The sequence below is a fragment of the Rhineura floridana genome, chromosome 8 (genome assembly GCF_030035675.1).
Source record: "Rhineura floridana isolate rRhiFlo1 chromosome 8, rRhiFlo1.hap2, whole genome shotgun sequence".
NCBI lineage: Eukaryota > Metazoa > Chordata > Lepidosauria > Squamata > Rhineuridae > Rhineura > Rhineura floridana.
The window spans coordinates 89,573,478-89,593,945 of NC_084487.1; the positions used below are offsets into that span (position 1 = coordinate 89,573,478).

The 20,468-nt window shown below is 41.4% G+C and overlaps 1 protein-coding gene across 4 annotated transcripts in view; it reads left to right on the forward strand.

Moving 5' to 3' along the window:
• The window catches only part of MET (MET proto-oncogene, receptor tyrosine kinase), a 171,774-nt gene that overhangs the window by 43,567 nt on the left and 107,739 nt on the right, over positions 1 to 20,468 (forward strand). The gene's annotated exons all lie outside the window — the stretch shown is intronic.

The window sequence follows — 20,468 nt, forward strand, 5'->3', positions numbered from 1 at the left end:
AACGGTCACTCTAGGCGACGTACATTTACATAGTAAAATACAATAAAAACCAATGAAAACCAAAACAGTAATTAATGTACCAGTATTAAAAGCAACCTACCCCAGAGATCCCATAGGCCTGCCTAAACAGCCAGGTCTTCAAGGCGGAAACCTATCAGGGAAGGGGCATGGCGAAGATCAAAAGGAAGGGAATTCCAGAGGGTAGGGGCCACAATCGAAAATGCCCTCTCTCTGGTCCGTACCAGCCTTGCTATCTTAACTGGTGGGACCGAGAGAAGGCCTTGTGTGGCTGATCTCGTCAGGCGGCATAATTGGTGATGCTGGAGGCGCTCCTTCAGATAAACTGGGCCGAAACCATATAGGGCTTTGAAGGTCAACACCAACACCTTGAATTGGGCCTGGTAAACAACTGGTAGCCAGTGTAGATCTACTAACACCGGAGTGATATGATCACGGCGACGGCTGTTCTTAATCAAACGTGCCGCCGCATTCTGTATCAGTTGCAATTTCCGGACCATTTTCAGGGGTAACCTCACGTAGAGCGCATTACAGTAGTCTAAGCGGGAGAAGACCAGGGCATGTATCACCCGTGGGAGCAGATGGGCAGGAAGGTTGCAGTCTCCTTATCAGATGTAATTGATACCAAGCTGCCCGGCTCACTGCCGAGACCTGAGCCTCCATGGACAACTGGGAGTCAAGAATGACCCCGAGGCTGCGGACCTGGTCTTTTAGGGGCAATTTTACCCCATTGAACACCAGGTCTATATCCCCCAACCTGCCCCTGTCTCCCACGAGCAACACCTTAGTCTTGTCGGGATTTAGTTTCAGCCTATTCCTTCCCATCCATTCACTTACGGATTCCAGGCATTTGGAAATGGTGTCCACTGCCAACTCTGGTGAGGATTTAAACGAGAGATAGAGCTGAGTGTCATCCACATATTGGTGGCACCGCAGCCCAAATCTCCTGATGATGGCCCCCAGCGGCTTTACATAGATGTTGAATAGCATGGGGGAGAGGATAGAGCCCTGTGGCACTCCACAATTGAGAGGCCAAGGGTCTGAAACCTCATCCCCCAATGCCACCCGTTGGTGCCTGTCTGAGAGATAGGAATGGAGCCACCGCAAAACAGTGCCCCCTATTCCTAATCCCTCCAGGCGATCTAAAAGGATACCGTGGTCAACGGTATCGAAAGCCGCTGAGAGATCCAGGAGGACGAGGAAGGTGAATTCTCCCCTATCCAACGCCCTCCTCATATCATCCACCAGGGCGACCAAGGCTGTTTCCGTTCCATGTCCAGTCCTGAAACCCGATTGGAATGGGTCTAAATAATCTGCTTCATCCAAGTGTGTCTGTAACTGTTTAGCCACCACTCGCTCAATCACCTTGCCCAGAAATGGCAGAGCTTGGAAAAGTTACTTTTTTGAACTACAACTCCCATCAGCCCAATCCAGTGGCCATGCTGGCTGGGGCTGATGGGAGTTGTAGTTCAAAAAAGTAACTTTTCCAAGCTCTGAGAAATGGTAAATTAGAGACTGGGCGAAAGTTATTCAACTCTTGGGGATCCAAGGAGGACTTTTTCAGGATGGGCATGATATTTTTTTATTGTTTTTAAAATTTCAATGCCTTTGTATGTTATAAGCTGCCTTAATGTACCCTATGAAAAGTGTGAGCTATACATATTTTAATGAATAAATAATAATAAATGGAGGAAAATCAGGGAATAACGTTCTTGGCCCCCAAGCTTCCCGGTCTGTTGTTGCGCTGAGATGCTCCTCACAGGGATAGCATTCATGTTAGGGTATAGACTAAGATCAGTATGCTTGAATGTGTGTGTGTGCACCAAAAGTTTAGATCAAAAATTTTCATGCTTAAGTTTCCAGTCTTAAGACTCATAAGCTCTGCCAGCACAGTTGCTCTGAGTTAGAAATGCAGCTAGGGAGGAAAACTCAGCAATAGAAGTTCCTTACCTAACATCAACTCAGTCTGGTGGCTGCTGCTTGTAATAATAATAATGATGAAGCATGATGATAATGACGCCTGAATGGGCTTAAAATCCATCCTTTTTTCCCTCTAACATTCTAGTGTCCTAGGTGTGCATGGAAGAAGGAAGGGTATAATGACACAGGGAAATAGGAGGAAGGGGGTGGGAGAATCCCTCCCTACCTTTTAGAAGGTGGCAAAGTTCAAAAGGTTACAAATTCCTATGCAAAGGGGATACCTAAGATGCCAACCTCTTTACAGTCACTTGACCGAACCTTGGGGGAAACAACTATTGTTTTGCTAAGTAGCTTAATTAACACCTAAGTGATATATGTATTTGACTGAATAGCTATTCCTTTCAGGACTAGATAGAACTTCTAGTTATCCTTAGTGCGCCAAGTAGTTTTCATTATTATCATTCTCCAATCCAGGCTTCTGTTTTCTAACAGGTAAAGTTAAGGTAATAGAAAAATGCAGTTTTCACCCAGATTCTTTCTTTCCCATATACCTGTCAGCATCATATTTTGGACTCATCATACTCATAATTTTATTCCTGGATCTGGAGGGCAGATACTGCGGATTTTCCACTGAATTGCATTAATTATTCATCAGCTGTAATGTTCTCATGGCATGAAGAATCCTGTAAGTCTCATAACTTTTAACCTATAAAGCCTTGCTTATTGTGGCTTAGGATCACAATACCTGATGGAACGCCTCTCCTGACATGAACCCACCCGTACACTACGTTCAACATCAAAGGCCCTCCTCTGGGTGTCTACTCCAAGGGAAGCTTGGAGGATGCCAACAAGGGAGAGGGCCTTCTCAGTGGTGGCCCCCAAATTATGGAATGATTTTTTTGACCAGGTGCGCCTGGCACCAACACTGTTATCTTTTCGGCTCCAGGTCAAGACTTTCCTCTTCTCCAAGGCATTTTAGCATGTGTTTTTAAATTGCTTTTTAAAAATGTGTTTTTAAATGCGTATATTTGTTTTTAATGTTTTTAATTGTTGTAAACCGCCCAGAGAGCTTTGGCTATGGGGCGGTATACAAATGCTATAAGGACACAATTACCTCAAAAGCAGAATTAGTAAGTGTTGCTCAAAATGAACAACATGAGAGGAAGGAAATCCTAGAAGTAGAAATCTTTTCTGCTTGCACATGGACACAGTTGCATACAATCCCAAAACTGGGTTTTCACTCTCCTTTCTCATAAAAAATTACTGGGGAGGGCAGTTCTAGTCTCAAGTATTTGCAGATATGAAGAGGTAATACAGTAAACAGCATTTTGCAGGGTCACTTTGACCTGTAACTCCATTATGTCCACAAGTGTTTCAGTTTTCGGCCATCCAGTAGTGGTCAAATTGCACCCTAAAAGCTGTGAGTGTAAGTACACCATTTTTTCACTTTATTGAGGTGGGTGCTCTGGAATGCCATATGGTAGTTCTTACCTCATTATGGTGCAGGTAAATCTGGATGATGAAACTGCTGATGACTTGTATGCGCATGTGCTTTTTAAGGTTATGCTGTGTTTTTAACTTGCTCCTTTAAACTGCTTGATTGGTTTTATTGTACTGTAGTATTTTACTTTTCATTGTATTGTAACCTGCTCTGGGATCATGTGATGAGGCAGACTAGAAATTATCTTTAAAATAATAAATAACATTTTAGTGCATTTTTCTGTACTCTTTAAAACGCTTTACAGAGCAATCCAAAACCTCAATCCACCATGCTGGAGCGGGTTTGCACGAGGCAGAGGTATCCCTCCTGCCAGCCCTGCTCAGCTCTTGCCTTAATGTGCCTTTCCAAAAGGCAGGTGGACAAAAGTTACCACTGGAAACCCCCAAATGGAGTATTTCAGGGATGGGAAGGGCTAGAGCTGGACAGAATCTGCTGAACCCTGAGCTGCCACTGCTGCCATAATGTGATTGCAATGGGCCCAATACAGGTCTCTTCATGGCACCAGCCTGAGTGCTGGCATAGTGAAGAAGCATTTTTCCTCTCCCTGCCCCATCTTCTGCCCTGGCTGGTATAATTAGGGTGTGTAGATGCAATGATTGCTACACACCTCCTTTGAGCCTCGCTGCTGCCAGCCATGGAGTTTAGATTGTAGCCTCAATGTGTGTCTGATTTTACTCTTAAGTAATCCTATGAGGTAGGCCACTTCTGTTTTAATGATGAAGAACTGAAATAATAATTTACAGTTAAGTTTCACTGAATGTGTATGTGTGTGTGAAACTGGCAGTTATGGGGCTGTTTTTTCAAGCTGTCCATTCCCCTTTCTACTCTCAAATGCCAAACAGTGTGTGTTTGTTTTTTAAAAATAGAGATGCGTTACTGTCGAGATCTCATAAAGCTGGACTTATCAAATGAGGATCCATATTCTGATGTTAGTCCCAATTGTCTGCTTTTTAATTCCATTTGTGTTCTTTTGTAAGTTTTGGTTTCTGGGCTTTCTTTTTGATGCTTTGAGCATTTTCAGCTTCCTTATTATGGAATTGATCCTTTAACCTCACATAGCAGCACTTTTAAACAAACGTTGACTGATATTCCATATTCTAAGCTTTTTTAAAACAAAGCTATTGATCTACATTCCTTTGGAGTACTAGTGAATATTTTTTAAGATTCATTTTATATAATCTTTTTAAAAGCCTATAGTGCCATTCTAGCTCATCACTACTATTTCAAGAAGCAACAAAATAAATCTAGTTGTCTGACACAAGCTCAGAGCTTGCCTTATTCTTAAGGGTTTAAAGCACTACAGCAGGAAACAAAGGAAAGACTATGATTTGTATTGCACTCCAGTCTGCTTGCTGTAAATTATTGTTAAAAAGAATAATATATTTTCTTCAGAATGGAGGATAAATTGCTGCTGTAGTGTGCATGTGTTTAAGAGCCTGTTAATGTAAACTTGGCAAAACACTTTTGTTTTCTGAAAAGCTGTTATAAAATACAGTAATATATTAGACCTGTGCATCGGATATGCATATAAATAATTATCTTAATGTGCTAAAATTCTTAATAAGGATTTATTTGGCTTTTAATTTTACCACTCAGGGTCAAATAATACTCTTTCAGATGAGCCAAGAAGGCTAATGACTGCATCTACTGGAAACTCTGTAACTTATTCTTGGGATTGCCATACTGCCCAGTTAGCCGGGTTTTACCTGGATTCTAGCCATGCTACCCGGTGCCGGGCAGCCCAGATCCCCAGCTTTCATTTTTTTAAAAAAGCAAGTCTCTAGCCCTTGTTCACAAGGCAAAATGTGGAGTCAGTTTTCTGCCCATTTTGTGAGAAATCAGCCTATTCGCACCTTCTGTTGTTCTTAGCCAATAAGGGACACCACAGCTGTCTTGGGAAAATCAAGAATTTTAGTCAGACTGCCTGCTGCATGTGAAGAATCTAGCAGTGTAGAAAGCTGCACATGCTCACCCCTTATCCATAGGCTTTCTGTTGAGTCAGAAATAGCCTTCATCTCAATTGCCTCTGTGTCTCAGGGTCTGGGTCTGGAAGGGTCTGCCCACTTTCATGGATGATGGAATAAAGGGGTATGAATCTACCAAACGCTCCCTTCCTTGAATAGATACAAGATATAAAAGCAAACCTCTCTGTAGAAAAGGCTGAGGTAATAGTATTTGTATTTTTTGGCCCTGCCCCCCCCGCATTAAATGGTGCTTACTCCCAAGTAAAGTTGCATTGGAATGCAGCCTCACTCACCCTCTTTCCCATCAGCCTCTGTTCAGCAGTTCAGAAAAGGCTAAAAAGTATATTTTGATACATATCCTTGTTCATAATAACGAGCAGGCATCTCCCCATGAAAGATCACCCTATTTTATTTCTTCCTCAGGGATGGATGTGTGTGTGTACATATGTACACACATATGTACATACACACACAGACTATCTCTCCCTCCCACGCACCCGAATGGAATAGCTGCCCTGTCTAATGCTAGCACAACTTGCCAGGTCTCTACAATACACTGCATTTAAAAAAAAAAAAAAAAGAGGTACCAGCGCTCAAGTCTCCATCAAGTTCCAGCCTTTATCAAGCTGATAATATTGAAAATTATTTTGATCTGCAGAACAAGTTGTAGTGGCGTGTTCATTTCACATTTCCTAATTGTTGGTACAGACAACCTCACGGTCACAATATTGCTTTTAATTGATGCTTTGCTGGCTTTTTTTATGCTGGATTTTTATACTGCTGCATTTATTTATTTATTATTTATTTATTAATTCAATTTATATACCGCCCCATAGCCAAAGCTCTCTGGGTGGTTCACAACAAGTAAAACATCTGATATACAATTAAAACCACATATCAAGCAATTTAAACATACATTAATAATATCAAAAATTAAAGCGTATGTATACACATACAAATGCATATTAAATATTAAAGCTGAAATACTAAAATGCTAAAAAGCTAAAAAACTAAAACTAAAATTAAAATGCCTGGGAGAAGAGGAAGGTTTTTACCTGGCGCCGAAAAGATAGTAATGTTGGCGCCAGGCGTACCTCATCAGGAAGAATATTCCATAGTTCGGGGGCCACCACTGAGAAGGCCCTTTTTCTTGTTGTCACCTTCCGGGCTTCTCTCTGAGTACGCACCCGGAGGAGGGCCTTCGATGTTGAGCGGAGTGTACGGGTAGGTTCGTATCGGGAGAGACGTTCCATCAGGTATTGTGGCCCCGTGCCGTGCATTGACTTGTTTTATGTTTTTATTTTGTTTTATTATGTTTTTATATTGATTGTGTATTTTTATTGTTTTTATTATGTTTTATTATGTTTATAAGCTGCCCTGAGCTCTGTTTTTAACAGTGGGAGGGCAGGATATAATCTTCTTAATAAATAAATACTCCATAGTGTTGGAAACTAGACTCTAGGCATTTAAGGCTGAAAATGTAAGTAAAAAAAAAAAGATTGCTCACCTCCTCCTCCAGTTTTTGGTGGTAATTACTAGGCACAAAAAGAAAACAACTGGACAATGCAACCATTAACATGCATAATACGCAAATTAGCCTGCCTGGATTTGTGGGACTGGAATATGGGAAACCTTATTGTCAGTGTAGTTGATAACTTAAAACAGGCCAAGTGACTGGATATATTTGTTTTACTTCCTCTCATCAGTTATCATTCTCTTTTCCATTTTCTATAATATCTGGTTCCTGTGGATCTTGGATGCTTCACAGGACTATGGCTCTTAATCCTAGCAACAGATTACCACGGGAAACTCACTGGTTGAATAAAAATTTGTTCAGCTCAACTTTTTTCATTTGTGCAATGTATTCTAAATTCTTAGTTGATGCACATTTCATTTGCAGCTTTACTTCATTATGGATTTGGTAAGCTTAAAGCTTATTTTATTTTATTTATTAGCTTATTTATTTTATTTTATTTATTATTTGATTTATATCCCACCCTTCCTCCCAGCAGAAGCCAAGGGCAGCATAAAAAAAGCTGCATAAAAAGTGCATAAAGCTGTATAAAAAGTGTTTCTTAGGTATGTGTTATTTGCTTGATGACGCATTGTACTATGTGCTTGGTAGTCTTAAAGCTGTGCAACCTCTAAGTCATTCTCCCACATGCATATTTAACTCTGATATGAACGTCTTTTGTGGAACCACCTTCACACTGAATTAAGACAGGTACCATCACTGATAATATTTTGGCTTGTCCTTAAACCCTATGGATCTATTCTGTTTCCTGACCCCTAACTGAGCAAAGTAGAGGGAGATGTCTCAGTTGGTTCACAGCGCATTGCATACCAGTGGGACTCTCAAGTTTACCCTGAAGTAGGACAGGACAAAGCACAGGCCACTCCAAAACAAGTAGTCAGGAAAAAAAAGGTAGAAGAGAGTATGAACAGGAAGGATACTCCAGTGGTTGTGACCTGCAAGATGTGTGCTGTGTTTGTTTTCTTGCCTGAGAACAACATGGCGTGCACATGCAACAAGTGCAAGCTCATGGCACTGTTGGAAGAAAAAGTGAGAGGCCTGGAACGGCGGGTGGCTACACTGAGGACTATAAGAGAAGATGAAGAGTCTTAGACAGAATGCTGGAACAACAGCAGCAAAGAGAAGTGGAGGTGGAAGAGCAACAGCATGTGGTAGCAGAAGAGGAGGCTGCTTTGGAAAGGAGCAACAAAGTGGAGGAAACTCTGTGGGAAAGGGTGACAGGAGCAGAAGAGCTAGAAGACACCCTTCACCAGTGGAACTATGGAACTGCTTTCAACCACTTGAAGATGAGACTAGAGGACAGCCTGTGGTGGAAGAATTACAGGAGACCCCGTGCGACCATGCACAAGAGGCTGAAGCTCAATCAAGCAGGGGCAATGAAACCACACCCCACAACAAGAAGAGAAGAGTACTAGTAGTGAGAGACTCCCTACTGCGTGGGATCGAAACCCAAGTATGCCGAGAAGATCTGTGGACTCGCCAGGTATGTTGTCTACTAGGAGGATGGATTAAAGATGTGACGGAAGGGTTGCCATCACTTATCAAGCCCACCGACAGGTGTCCCTTTCTCCTCATCCATGTGGGAACAAATGATAGGGCCAAACGAAGCTATGAAGAAATCACATCAGACTTTAAAGCTCTGGCAAGGAAACTCAAGGACTTTGGGGCCCAGATAGTTTTTTCATCCATCCTTCCAGTACTTAGAAGAGGAGTGGAAAGGGGAAGAAAAATACTCTGTGTAAATGAATGGCTACGAAGGTGGTGCCGACGTGAGAAATTTGGATTCTGGGACCATGGGCTATGCTTCCTGGAAGATGGACTGCTAGCAAGTGATGGGTTGCATCTCACAAGGACTGGGAAGAATATGTTTGGCCACAGCATGGAGAAGTTCATCAGGAGGGCTTTTAACTGAATCCTAAGGGGGAGGGAGACATAAACTTGGTGGTAATGACTGATGAAGGCTTGTGCACAGTAGCGGGAACAGAGAAATCAACTCTAATAGGGCCCAGTAACAGTCCTCAGAAAAATGTAGTAAGGAAGCCAAGCCACAAATCACATGGTCTTCAATGTCTGTATACTAATGCACAGAGCATGGGAAACAAGCAGGATGAACTTGAACACTTAATAAAGGAGGATAATTATGACTTGATAACTGAAACTTGGTGGGATGACTCCCATGACTGGAATACAGCAATTGAAGGATATAACTTGTTCAAAAAGAACAGAAGGAATAAAACGGGAGGTGGAGTTGCGCTATATGTTAAAACTATATATCCCTGCACAGAAATACAGGAAGATGAGCTTGGTAGCTCCACCGAGAGTATCTGGATTAAAATTAATGGGGCAAGTAATAAAAGGAATGTGGTGCTTGGAGTCTACTATCGACCACCCAATCAGGAAGAGGAGAATGTATCTTTTGAAAAGCAAATTGCTAGTGTTTTGAGGAGGCATGATATAGTAGTAATGGGGGACTTCAATTACCCTGATATCTGTTGGGAGACAAACTCTGCCAAACACGATCCCTCCAAGAAATGTCTGACTTGTGTTGGAGATAACTTTCTCCTATGGAAAGTGGAGAAAGCAACCAGAGGATCAGCTATCCTGGACTTGATTGTAACCAATAGAGACGATTTGGTGGATGAAGTGGCAGTTACGGGAACTCTGGGGGAAAGTGACCGCACCATACTTGAATTCTTGATTTTAACAGAAGCAAAAGCTGAGAGTAGCCATATGTGATCCCTGGATTTCAGGAAAGCTGATTTTAATAAACTCAGAACAATTGTAAGTACTGTTCCATGGCAAGTGACCCTAATGAGAAAAGGAGTCCATGATGGGTGGAAGTTTCTAAAAAAGGAAATTCTAAAAGCACAATGGCAAGCAATTCCAACAAAGAAAAAAGGGGGGAAACAGCCGAAGAAGCCAATGTGGCTTCACAAAAAGCTTAGGGCTGACCTGAAAACAAAAAAGGACACATACAGGAAGTGGAAAGAAGGCCAGGCCACAAAGGAAGAGTACAGGCAGGTATCACGGAATTGCAGGGATGATGTCAGGAAGGCTAAAGCTGAGAATGAGCTGAGGTTAGCAAGGGATGCTAAAAGCAACAAAAAAGCTTTCTTCAGGTATGTCCATAGTAAAAGGCACAGCTACTCAATGAGGATGGCAAAATGATAACAGATGACAAAGAAAAGGCAGAAGTGCTCAATTCCTACTTTGGCTCAATCTTTTCCCAAAAAAGGGTCTATGACCCTCCCGGGAAATGTGAAGTAGAAGGGGCAGGATTGGAGCTTGAGACTGATACAGAAACGGTCAAGGAATACCTAATCACTTTGAGCGAGTTCAAATTGGCAGGGCCCGATAAACTGCATCCTAGAGTATTGAAGAAACTAGCTGAAGAACTCTCAGAACTGCTGTCTATTAACTTTATGAAATCGTGGAGGACTGGTGAAGTGCCGGATGACTGGAGAAGAGCTAATGTCCCTATCTTCAAAAAAGGCAAAAAGGTGGAACTGGGGAACTACAGACCAGTCAGCCTAACATCAATCTCTGGAAAATCCCTGGAGCAGATTATGAAGCAGTCCGTCTGTAAGCACCTTGAAAACAATGTAGTGATTACTAGGAGCCAACATGGATTTATGAAGAACAAATCCTGCCAAACTAATCTTATTTTTTGACTGGGTAACCTCCCTTGTAGACTGTGGGAATGCTGTGGATATAATATACCTCGACTTCAGCAAAGCTTTTGACAAAGTGTCCCATGATATTTTGATTAGCAAGCTAGCTAAATGTGGTCTGGATGGAACAACTATCAGGTGGATCCACAGTTGGCTCCAGAATTGTACTGAAAGAGTGCTTATCAACGGTTCCTTCTCAAACTGGGCGGAAGCAACAAGTGGGGTACCACAGGGCTCGGTCCTGGGCCCAGTGCTCTTCAACATTTTTATTAACACTTGGATGAGGAGATACAGAGAATGCTTATCAAATTTGCAGATGATACAAAATTGGGGGGCACAGCTAATACCGTGGAAGACAGAACCAAAATTCAAAGGGATCTTGATAGGCTGGAGCATTGGGCTGAAAACAACAGAATGGAATTCAACAGGGATAAATGCAAAGTTCTACACTTAGTAAAAAGAAACCAAATGCACAGTTATAAGATGGAGGATACTTGGCTCAGCAATACAACATGCGAGAAAGATCTTGGAATTGTCGTTGATCACAAGCTGAATATGAGCCAATAGTGTGATGTGGCTGCAAAAAAGGCAAATGCTATATTAGGCTGCATTAACAGAAGTATAGTTTCTAAATAGTATGAAGTATTAGTTCCCCTCTATTCAGCACTGGTTAGGCCTCATCTTGAATACTGTGTCAAGTTCTGGTCTCTGCACTTCAAGAAGGATGCAGACAAACTGGAACAGGTTCAGAGGAGGGCAACAAGGATGATCAGGGGACTGGAAACAAAGTCCTATGAGGAGAGACTGAAAGAACTAGGCATGTTTAGCCTGGAGAAGAGAAGACTGAGGGGAGATAGGATAGCACTTCAAGTACATGAAAGATTGTCACACACAGGAGGCCCGGGATCTCTTCTCGATCGTCCCAGCGTGCAGGACATGGAATAATGGGGTCAAGTTGCAGGAAGCCAGATTTCAACTGAAATCAGGAAAAACCTCCTAACTGTTAGAGCCATACAACCATGGAACCAATTACCTAGAGAGGTAGTGGGCTCTCCAACACTTGAGGCATTCAAGAGGCAGCTGGACAGCCATCTGTTGGGAATGCTTTGATTTGGATTCCTGCATTGAGCAGGAGGTTGGACTTGATGGCCTTATAGGTCCCTTCCAACTCTACTATTCTATGATCTATGATCCTATGATCCTATTCCTCCAACTGGGAGGAAGGGCGGGATATAAATCTAATAAATAGATAAATAATAATAATAAAAATAATGGGTGACAGTGAATTATACAGCCACAAGAGTGGCTTTATACTATAGTCAGCTTGGATTTCACATTCCGCAATGTTAAATTGAAAATACCCCCCATGCCATTCTGATGCTTCCCATAAGCTCATTTCAAAACAAAACCTTACAAAACGTATAGTCCAGAACTCAGAAACGCTTGCTTAACAACCCTGTAAATTTTCATGGTGATACACAAAACAGAGACAATCAAGAGTTCAAAGTGTAAAAAGAGAGAGAGAGAAACCAGAGCCCTTTTGGACTTTTTTCTCTGCGAGTTCTCATAATCTGTTGAAATTCATTAAAAATCAGCCATCTTCACAGAGTACCTGTAATCCTAATACTGACCCTGCCCCATACTCTGGCCTTCATCTTTTGCATTTTAAAAGTAAAAAAAAAATGCCTGGCTGATTTTTAATTAATTTAAGAAATTTAGCATTGAACTCAATGATAAGGCCGGGCATGCTCAGTAAGAACCAACTCTCAGTGTTCTAAAAGCAGACTAAAAGCTGATGGCCTTGCCTCATCAGGGGGCCATACCTGTCATGAACTTATATATGTTCATGAATCATTAAAAATTCTATAAGTAATATCTTGGCTCAAGCAAGGGGTTCTGGGAGATTTTTACAGTTAGAAATGACAGGCCTCTGACAAAGCACTATTTTGAGTTTCACTTTCCAGCTGAAGACGGTTAGAAGAAGCCTCAACAAGCTGCACCTGGTTATCTGTGCTGATTAACCAGTGCCTGGTACTCAAGGTCATCCATGGCCTGGGCAGTTTGAAACACAGTTGGGAGGGGGGCCTGAAGGCACGAAAAAGTGAGAAACACCTAGAAAGAAGTTACATCAGCCAATTCCTGATTGGTCAAGTTATTCTGGACCGTTAGAATTCTTTTCCTTAAATATAGAGCTGAAAACCCCTAGCCTTTGTTCCCTGAAGTTGACCTAAAGGGTTCCTGGTTCCCTAGAGTTGCCTATGGGAGGCAACTACGCAGGGTTCCATTCTTCTTGTTCTGATGCCAACCTCTCTTAGGAGAGAAGCCTTTGCAACCATCTACCTCATGTGTGAGTATTAGACTAGAAAGGTTATTATTTTCTTGTTGTGTCTTTGAATCCTCTTATTTGTACCTAACCCCCTGTTGGGTATATGGTCTTAAGGATTACTTGCTGCTATATGTTTATGTGCACTTATATATTTTAATAAAGCTACTTCTATTTAACCTGGTGTGTTCATTGGGAGAAGGGGTGGTCCTTGATTCAGTGTCTTGGCCATTCTCAGTCACGAACTACCAAAGAGGAAGAAGAAGTTGAAAGCTTAATTCTATTTTGTGGGTTTTACCAGAGGTTTCCTGACAAGGAGTGTAACGTTTGGCTCTTGTCTTTTTGGACCTTGGTTTAACTAGTGTCTGGGCTCAGAGATCCCCTGGCTCTGAGTGGACCAGTAATCAGGGGTGGTGGCAGCCTACCTTCTACCTTGCAGGGTTGTTGTGAGCGTACACAGCCTTGGCAAGGGTGAAGTGACATTTTCAGTTCCAGTCCCAAATTTCCTAAGGGTGGGGTTTGGGTCTGACGCATGATCCCTGTGCCTTAACGGTAGGGATTCATGACAATACCCACAACAGACCTTTATTTCATTTTAGACAGACATGGTTTCCCCAAAGAATCCTGGGAAGTGTAGTTGGTGAAGGGTGCTGAGAGGAGACTCTTATTCCCCTTGACAGAGCTCCAGTGGCCAGACTGGTTTAACAATAAGCTTCTGTGATTGAAGCTCTTAGAGGGGAATAGGCGTCTCCTAGCAACTCTCAGCACCCTTCACTAACTACACTTCCCAGGATTCTTTGAGAGAAGCCACGACTGTCATGAGTGAAATAAAGGACAGGTGTGGATGTGGCCAGGGACAGCTTTGGTTTAAATTTGGGTGGGAGGCTACATGTGCCTGCTGTAGAATAAAAAGGTGGGGGAAACCTTGAAAAATAATGTTAGTTTTCACACTGTTTTCCTTTTGGAAAGAAAAGGAGCTTCCCCTCTGCCAAGTGCCCACCCATCCAATCTCCTCCATCCCCATCCCACTCCTGCCCTCCCTGCCCCTGCCCTCCCTGCCCCTCCCCCAGGTCAGTTTCACCTATCCTAAGCATGACTGCACAGGACTAAATCCCACTGAACTCAAAAAGCATGCAAATGATCAAACCTACCCTACCCTCCTCCTCCCTCCTATCTCCTCCCTTTTGCTCCTTTCCTCCCCCTTCCCCCTCCCCTTCCAACCCCCTCCTTCCCCCTCCCCTTCCAATCCCCTCCTTCTGTCCCACTCTCCCCCCTCTCTCCCCCGTCTTCCTCCCCCTAAGGTCAGTTTTACCTATCTTAGCCATGATTGCATGGGAGTAAATCCTACTGAACTCAATAAGCATGAAAATGAACAGAAATACCTTTCCCCTCCTTCCCCTCTCCTCTCCCTTATTCCTCCCTTCTTCCTCCCCTCCCCTCTTCCTTTTTCCTCCTCCCCTGTCCACTCCTGGCCTCCCTCCCCATTGTCAGTTTTACCTATCCTAAGCATGATTGTGAGAGCCAGTATGGTGTAGTGGTTAAGGTGCTGTACTATGACCTGGGAGTCCAAGGTTTGAATCCCCACACAGCCATGAAGCTCACTGGGTGACCTTGGGCCAGTCACTGCCTCTCAGCCTCAAAAGAAGGCAATGGGAAGCCACCTCTGAATACTGCTTACCATGAAAACCCTAGGGTCGCCATAGGTCCCATAGGGTCACCATAGGTCAGGATCGAGTTGAAGGCAGGCCATTCCCATTCAAGCATGATTGCATGGGAGTGAATTTCACTGAACTCAATAAACATGGAAATGATCAAACCTGCCCTCCCCCCTGCGTGCTCCCCTCCCCCTCCTCCCCTCATCTGTGGTCAGTTTCACCTATCCTAAGCATGATTGCAGGGGAGTAAATCCCACTGAACTCAATAAGTATGCAAATGATCAATCCATTCTCAGCAAACTTGCATAGGATCCTATTTCTTATCTCATGGATGAAAAAGCAGAGAAATTCACTAATAGGCAAAAAACCTTGCGGTTTAAGAATGTACCTATAGCCCACAGATATTTCTATCAAACTTTAAAAAGCAGGGAAATTGGGCAGCTATAGCGAATGCACCAGGGGAGCAGGAGACCTGACCTCCTCTCTGAGACATTGTACTGTCCTACAAATTTGTCAAAATACAAACACAATTTGGGTTCATATTTCACAGTCCAATCCACTTCCTGTGTAACTTGGAAGAATTTGGTAACATGTGCCTCTGAGCATATGGTGAGTGGTGGCAACACCTGCAATCAGCCCAAATAACAGAAACAAGACATGTGTTGTGCTGATCTTGTTTTAGCAGGGAGTAAGCAACAATATTAAAACAGTTGATACAGTTCAGATAGTCACTTTAAATATGTTTGATTTACTTTGCAATTTTAGTGAAGTTTCTTATAGTAAATCATTCTCTTTGGTTCTGTTTCTGTGAATATGTGAAATACAGCAACACCTGGCAACACTAAAAAAAAGCTCCAAAAACAGTTGTGGAATAATGGCACTGACTGTTCTGCAGAATAGTTTCCAGTGGGCATGAGGTGTGTCTCGGTTTGCCCAAGATAAAACAGTGGGAGGTGAAATATATTCTAGCAAAATTCTAGGTGTGCTCTATGTTTTTAATTGACCGTGCCCACCTTTCCTTCCGTGGAGTAGTTTAAACATAGCAGGCTGAAAACATGCATCTTGGCCAAGTTTGTTTTTTCCCAACAGCTAGAGTTATTGCTTAAGTAGTAACATGCTGTAATCAGTCTGATTTTACATCAGACTGCAGTTTCAGATTCAACTGTTAATGCGCCCAAAATAGAAGTAGAGTATAACCTCCAGTTTGAAACACAAAAGGCTTCACCATCGTATGACATTGACCAATAAAAAGACTTTGAAATTAATAAAAATAAATTTGACACAGATTTCTAGGATGAATAATGAGAGAAATATAATTTTCTAGGTTAGATTCTCTGTAGAAACAGTAGTAACACAGGAAAGAAGCAAAGTAAGAACACCAACAAACATACAAAAATGTAATTCTCCATCTTTGGAGATGGCAGGTGTTGCCACCACTCACCATATGCTCAGAGGCACATGTTACCAAATTCTTCCAAGCTACACAGCAAGTAGATTGGACTGTGAAAGACCAACCCAAGTTGTGTTTGCATTTTGACAAATTTGTAGGGCAGTCCAATATCTCAGAGAGGAGGTCAGGTCTCCTGCTCCCCTGGTGCGTTCACTATAGCTGCCCAATTTCCCTGCTTTTTAAAAGTTTGATAGAAATATCCGTTGACTATAGGTACGTTCTTAAAGGCTTATTCCTAGCAATGTGCCCAGGGTTTTTTTGGTGCTTAAACCCAATATCTGGTTTTTTTAATTCCTATCTATTTTCAGCTGCATTAATTTTATTCCATTGTGTTTTTATTCATGTATTATGCATCAAATGTTGTATACCGCCTCAATAATATTGTGGGAGGAAGTGCAAAACCTCTTAATAATAAATACAACTGATAATGCAGCATTTTGTGCTATTAGAGGCTTGGAAAATTTACAGTTGTGCAATACTACTGGTATTGGAGAGCAGATAGTGCTTCATTGGCTTCCTTCCATAGGAAGCTGCCTTATACCAAATCAGACCATTGGTCCATCTAGCTCAGTACTATTGATGTTGATTGGCAGTGGCAGTGTTTGAGGCAGTAGTCTTTCCTAGCCGACCTAGAGACACAAGAGTTTGAACCTGGGATTTATTGCATGTAATGTATGTGCTTTGCCACTGAGCTATAGCCCATACCCAAATTTTAAAGGGGACGGAATAGGATGAGTGGGGTCAAAGCTTTCTGCAGCCCAAATAATCCGGACATTTAAAAAATATACAGATGTGGCTGCAACTGCATAAAATAGTCAGCAGGAATTATGCTTATGAAGAGAAATTCAACCACACACTTGCAGCAATGAACATTAGTCAGGCTACATAAGTTTCCATCATCAACATATCAACCACCACACTTATTTTTTGCACCTCTAGTAATATATGTCATTCCCAACCACACTTGTGGTGCTTGGCCAAGACTCATTTCTAGTGGCTTATACTACACAATATATCTTCTGTGAAATAGAAATGACATCATGCTGTCCAAAAACAGATTTGCTGGTGACTTACTTAGTTTTGGAGGTTTTTGTTGTCTTTCACATAGATTTCTTATCTGTGCTGTTTTGAGTGTTGTGTTTAATCCAAAGTGAGGAAATATCTTCATAGACAACATTGGTACTGGAGATCTGATTCACCTATATGCAAAAAAAGAGAAAAGTGTTCATGTTTTGAGGTTAATATGGTTTTGAGTACTTTGATGAATCTGAACCCAAATGCTGAGCTGCTGGAAGCTTTCAAATACTTCCTAAAAGTACATAAAGATGACTTTTCAGTGACCTCGCCATGACAAAGGCTCATGGAGCTGATTTCAACCAACACATAGTCAGTTGCAACATGCAACACGGAGCTGGATCTACTTTTGTACATATTATAACATTGGCAATCTGAATACACCTGAGCTTTGTAAAGCATGAGAAAATAATTTTGTACTGAGTGTCCCAAGTGCATAATTCATTATCTATCATGGAGGAAACAATTCCGGCTAGTTACAGTTCGTAAAAATAATGGGATAGCATGTACCACTATGTGCACTTGTGGCACATCCATGGATATGCATGAAGGGAGCCATAGACAAAAGAAATAGAATGGCATTGATAATGTGGTCAAATTTCAAACCAGGTCTGGCCTTACCATTAGACAAAGTGAGATGGCTGTCTCAGACAACAGATGGCACAGCATGACAGCAATCTCCACACCATTTCTGTTGATTCCCCTCAGCTAACCTGAATTGCACAATGTAAAAGAGCCTATTGCCCTCTGGTAGAGTAGAGGATGTTGCCCCATCTTCACAGTGGAAGTAAGGTTGAGCTGCCAATTCAGTCAGATTCTGTAAAATGGGGAGCACCATCTTGACCTTTCAGGCAGTAAAATGTCTTGGGCCAGCCTTGTTTCAAGTATAGCAGTGTCTGTCTTGCAGTAGGCATACCACCTAATAAAGATATTTAAATATTCTATATCCATCTGTTCTTAGAGCCGAGGGATGGGGAACCTGTGACCCTACAGATGTTGACCGTGACCATGTTGACTGGGGCTGATGAGAATTGTAGTCCTGCAATATCTGGAGGGCCAGAGGTTCCCCATACCTTGAGTATGCTGGATAGTGAACCTGGGACATTTTTTGTATGCAGATATGTGCTCTGAGTTATGGCCCCTCTCACAAGGTTATTTCTGTGACCAAAAGTACTATTTTAATAATATATCTAGTTAGGAAGCCACAGATAGAATAGGAATTGGCATGTATCCTAGAAAATGGGATGGGCAGGGAGAGCATGTGATATTTGATGAATAATACTGGATATTTTTATAGTGTTCGGGTATCATTTTCCCAGGAGTCATGAGTAGCTGTTGTATTGTCTCCTATTTGATAATTTTCTTAGGAATGAATGGATTCATTCTTTCTCTGACTCTCAAAGTTTCTTACTTCTGGCTGAATTGAAATGATTTGTTTTGATAGGCCAATCTGATATTTCACTTGGCTTTATGAAGATATTTAGAATTTGACTTTTTTTTATATATCATTCTTTCTCCCTGTACAGTTTTATTCTGCTTTTGAGAAACTAAATTGTTTAGGGCCTGGTCCAGATTGCTTCTGCAAAACCTCCTGTCTGCACAGATTAGTAGTGTAAACCACAGGGAAATGAAATGTAATATTTATTTATCCAAAGCACTGGAAGGAACACAGTAGTTTCTTATAAATCAATTATTTTTGAATTTTGTCAACTTATCCAAAACAAAAATATGTATTAATTCTAAACTATGGTTTGGATTCAAAGAACTGCTCCTGCAATGGGCTTTCCTGTCCCCGCTCCTATTACCAGAAAAGCCAACCCTGTTTTTTCTAAAATGGTTAGCAGTGCCATGTGGGAGGGTGCAGGTGGTGAAAGGGGATTCAAGCTGAACTCCTACACTCCTAAACACATGGATTTAGCCCCACTGAACACAGTGGGTGACCAAGTCAAACTTAAATCCATTTATTTCAGTGGGTATATTCTGACTAAAGCTACCCCACTTACCTATAAGTAAGTCCCATTTAATTCAATAGGACTTACTTCTGAGCAGACATGCCTAGGATTATGCTGTCAGTGGAAATCGGAGACATCCCCCTCGAATGAGCAGAAGTGCCTTCCACTGCCGTGACCTCTTTCGATCCAACCCAATGTGTCGTTTATGCAAAACCTGTGGTATTATCCACAATATAATAAGATTCTCTGTTAACTTTAAAGCCTTGTTGAAGGTTTCTGGAAATCAAAAATGCTTTGTGCTTGTTAGGAGCATTTGTGTATTGGTAACAGTACTGTTCATCTGTAGCTAAATAACATTTTCTGCAAAATCGTGTAAACAGCATATGGTCATAATTTCTTTTAGATTGTTTAATTGTTTTCCTCTAAGGAAACTAAATTTAGCTTAGCAACTGTGCCTAAGTATCAATAGAATGTTTGGTGTGACTTATAGTAAAATGTTGAAAACTGGTGCAAAACCCACTTCAGCCACAATTCATTCTAGTCATGAGTCTTTGACTCAGAAAACCACATCAAAATGAACAAAAAGAAAGATAGCTGCTGCGTTAGACTCTTCTCTGGCTTAATCAGCTTGTCAGTTCTTTGTCTGAGAATGCTTTTTGCCTGTCTGTGCATTCTAAAGGCTTCCCAAAGTGACTTATTGCTGTGGGGATTTTAAAAAGTGAATCTCATTAATTTCAACAAAAAAGTCAATAAGCGAAATATACAGAAAACACATTAGACAGTGGAGTAATGATCTCCCCAAATGCTCTTGGAATGTCATAGAACTGGAATAAATTTTTTAAAATCCCACTCAGTTTTAAAACAAAGTATGTACTTTGATAGGAAAAAATATATACTTACAATAATAGTTACTGTCATATATTGTCATTATATGAGGTGAGAATATAATGAAAACTGAATTTTAGTTCTGAGCTGCGTAGAAGTGCTAGCAGAAATTCAAAGTTTGCAACAAATTTTATATAGTAATCCCATTTTTAAAATTGCAGTCTTATAAATTTTATGCATTGTATATTCTAAAATTAACTGACATGAAAATATTTGTATTGCAGCACATTTAAAGCAGCCATGTATTAAATCAAATGGCTGCTTAGTGTCTACATTTTAAAAATATAAGTTGTATTCATAATGGATTTTCTTGTGTATCAAACAGTTGAATTAATTTCCCTATATTGGCAAAGAACCCATAAAAGACTTTAACAATATTTTTATAGGCTAGGGCTGACTAAGGTAAGGTATTGCAAGGATAAAGGAACATGAACACATCTTAGCATTAACAGAAGGGTTTGCTTTTTTGCTGATTTTCATTATTTACTTTCCAATTTTTGCCTTCACCTTACCTTGCTGTG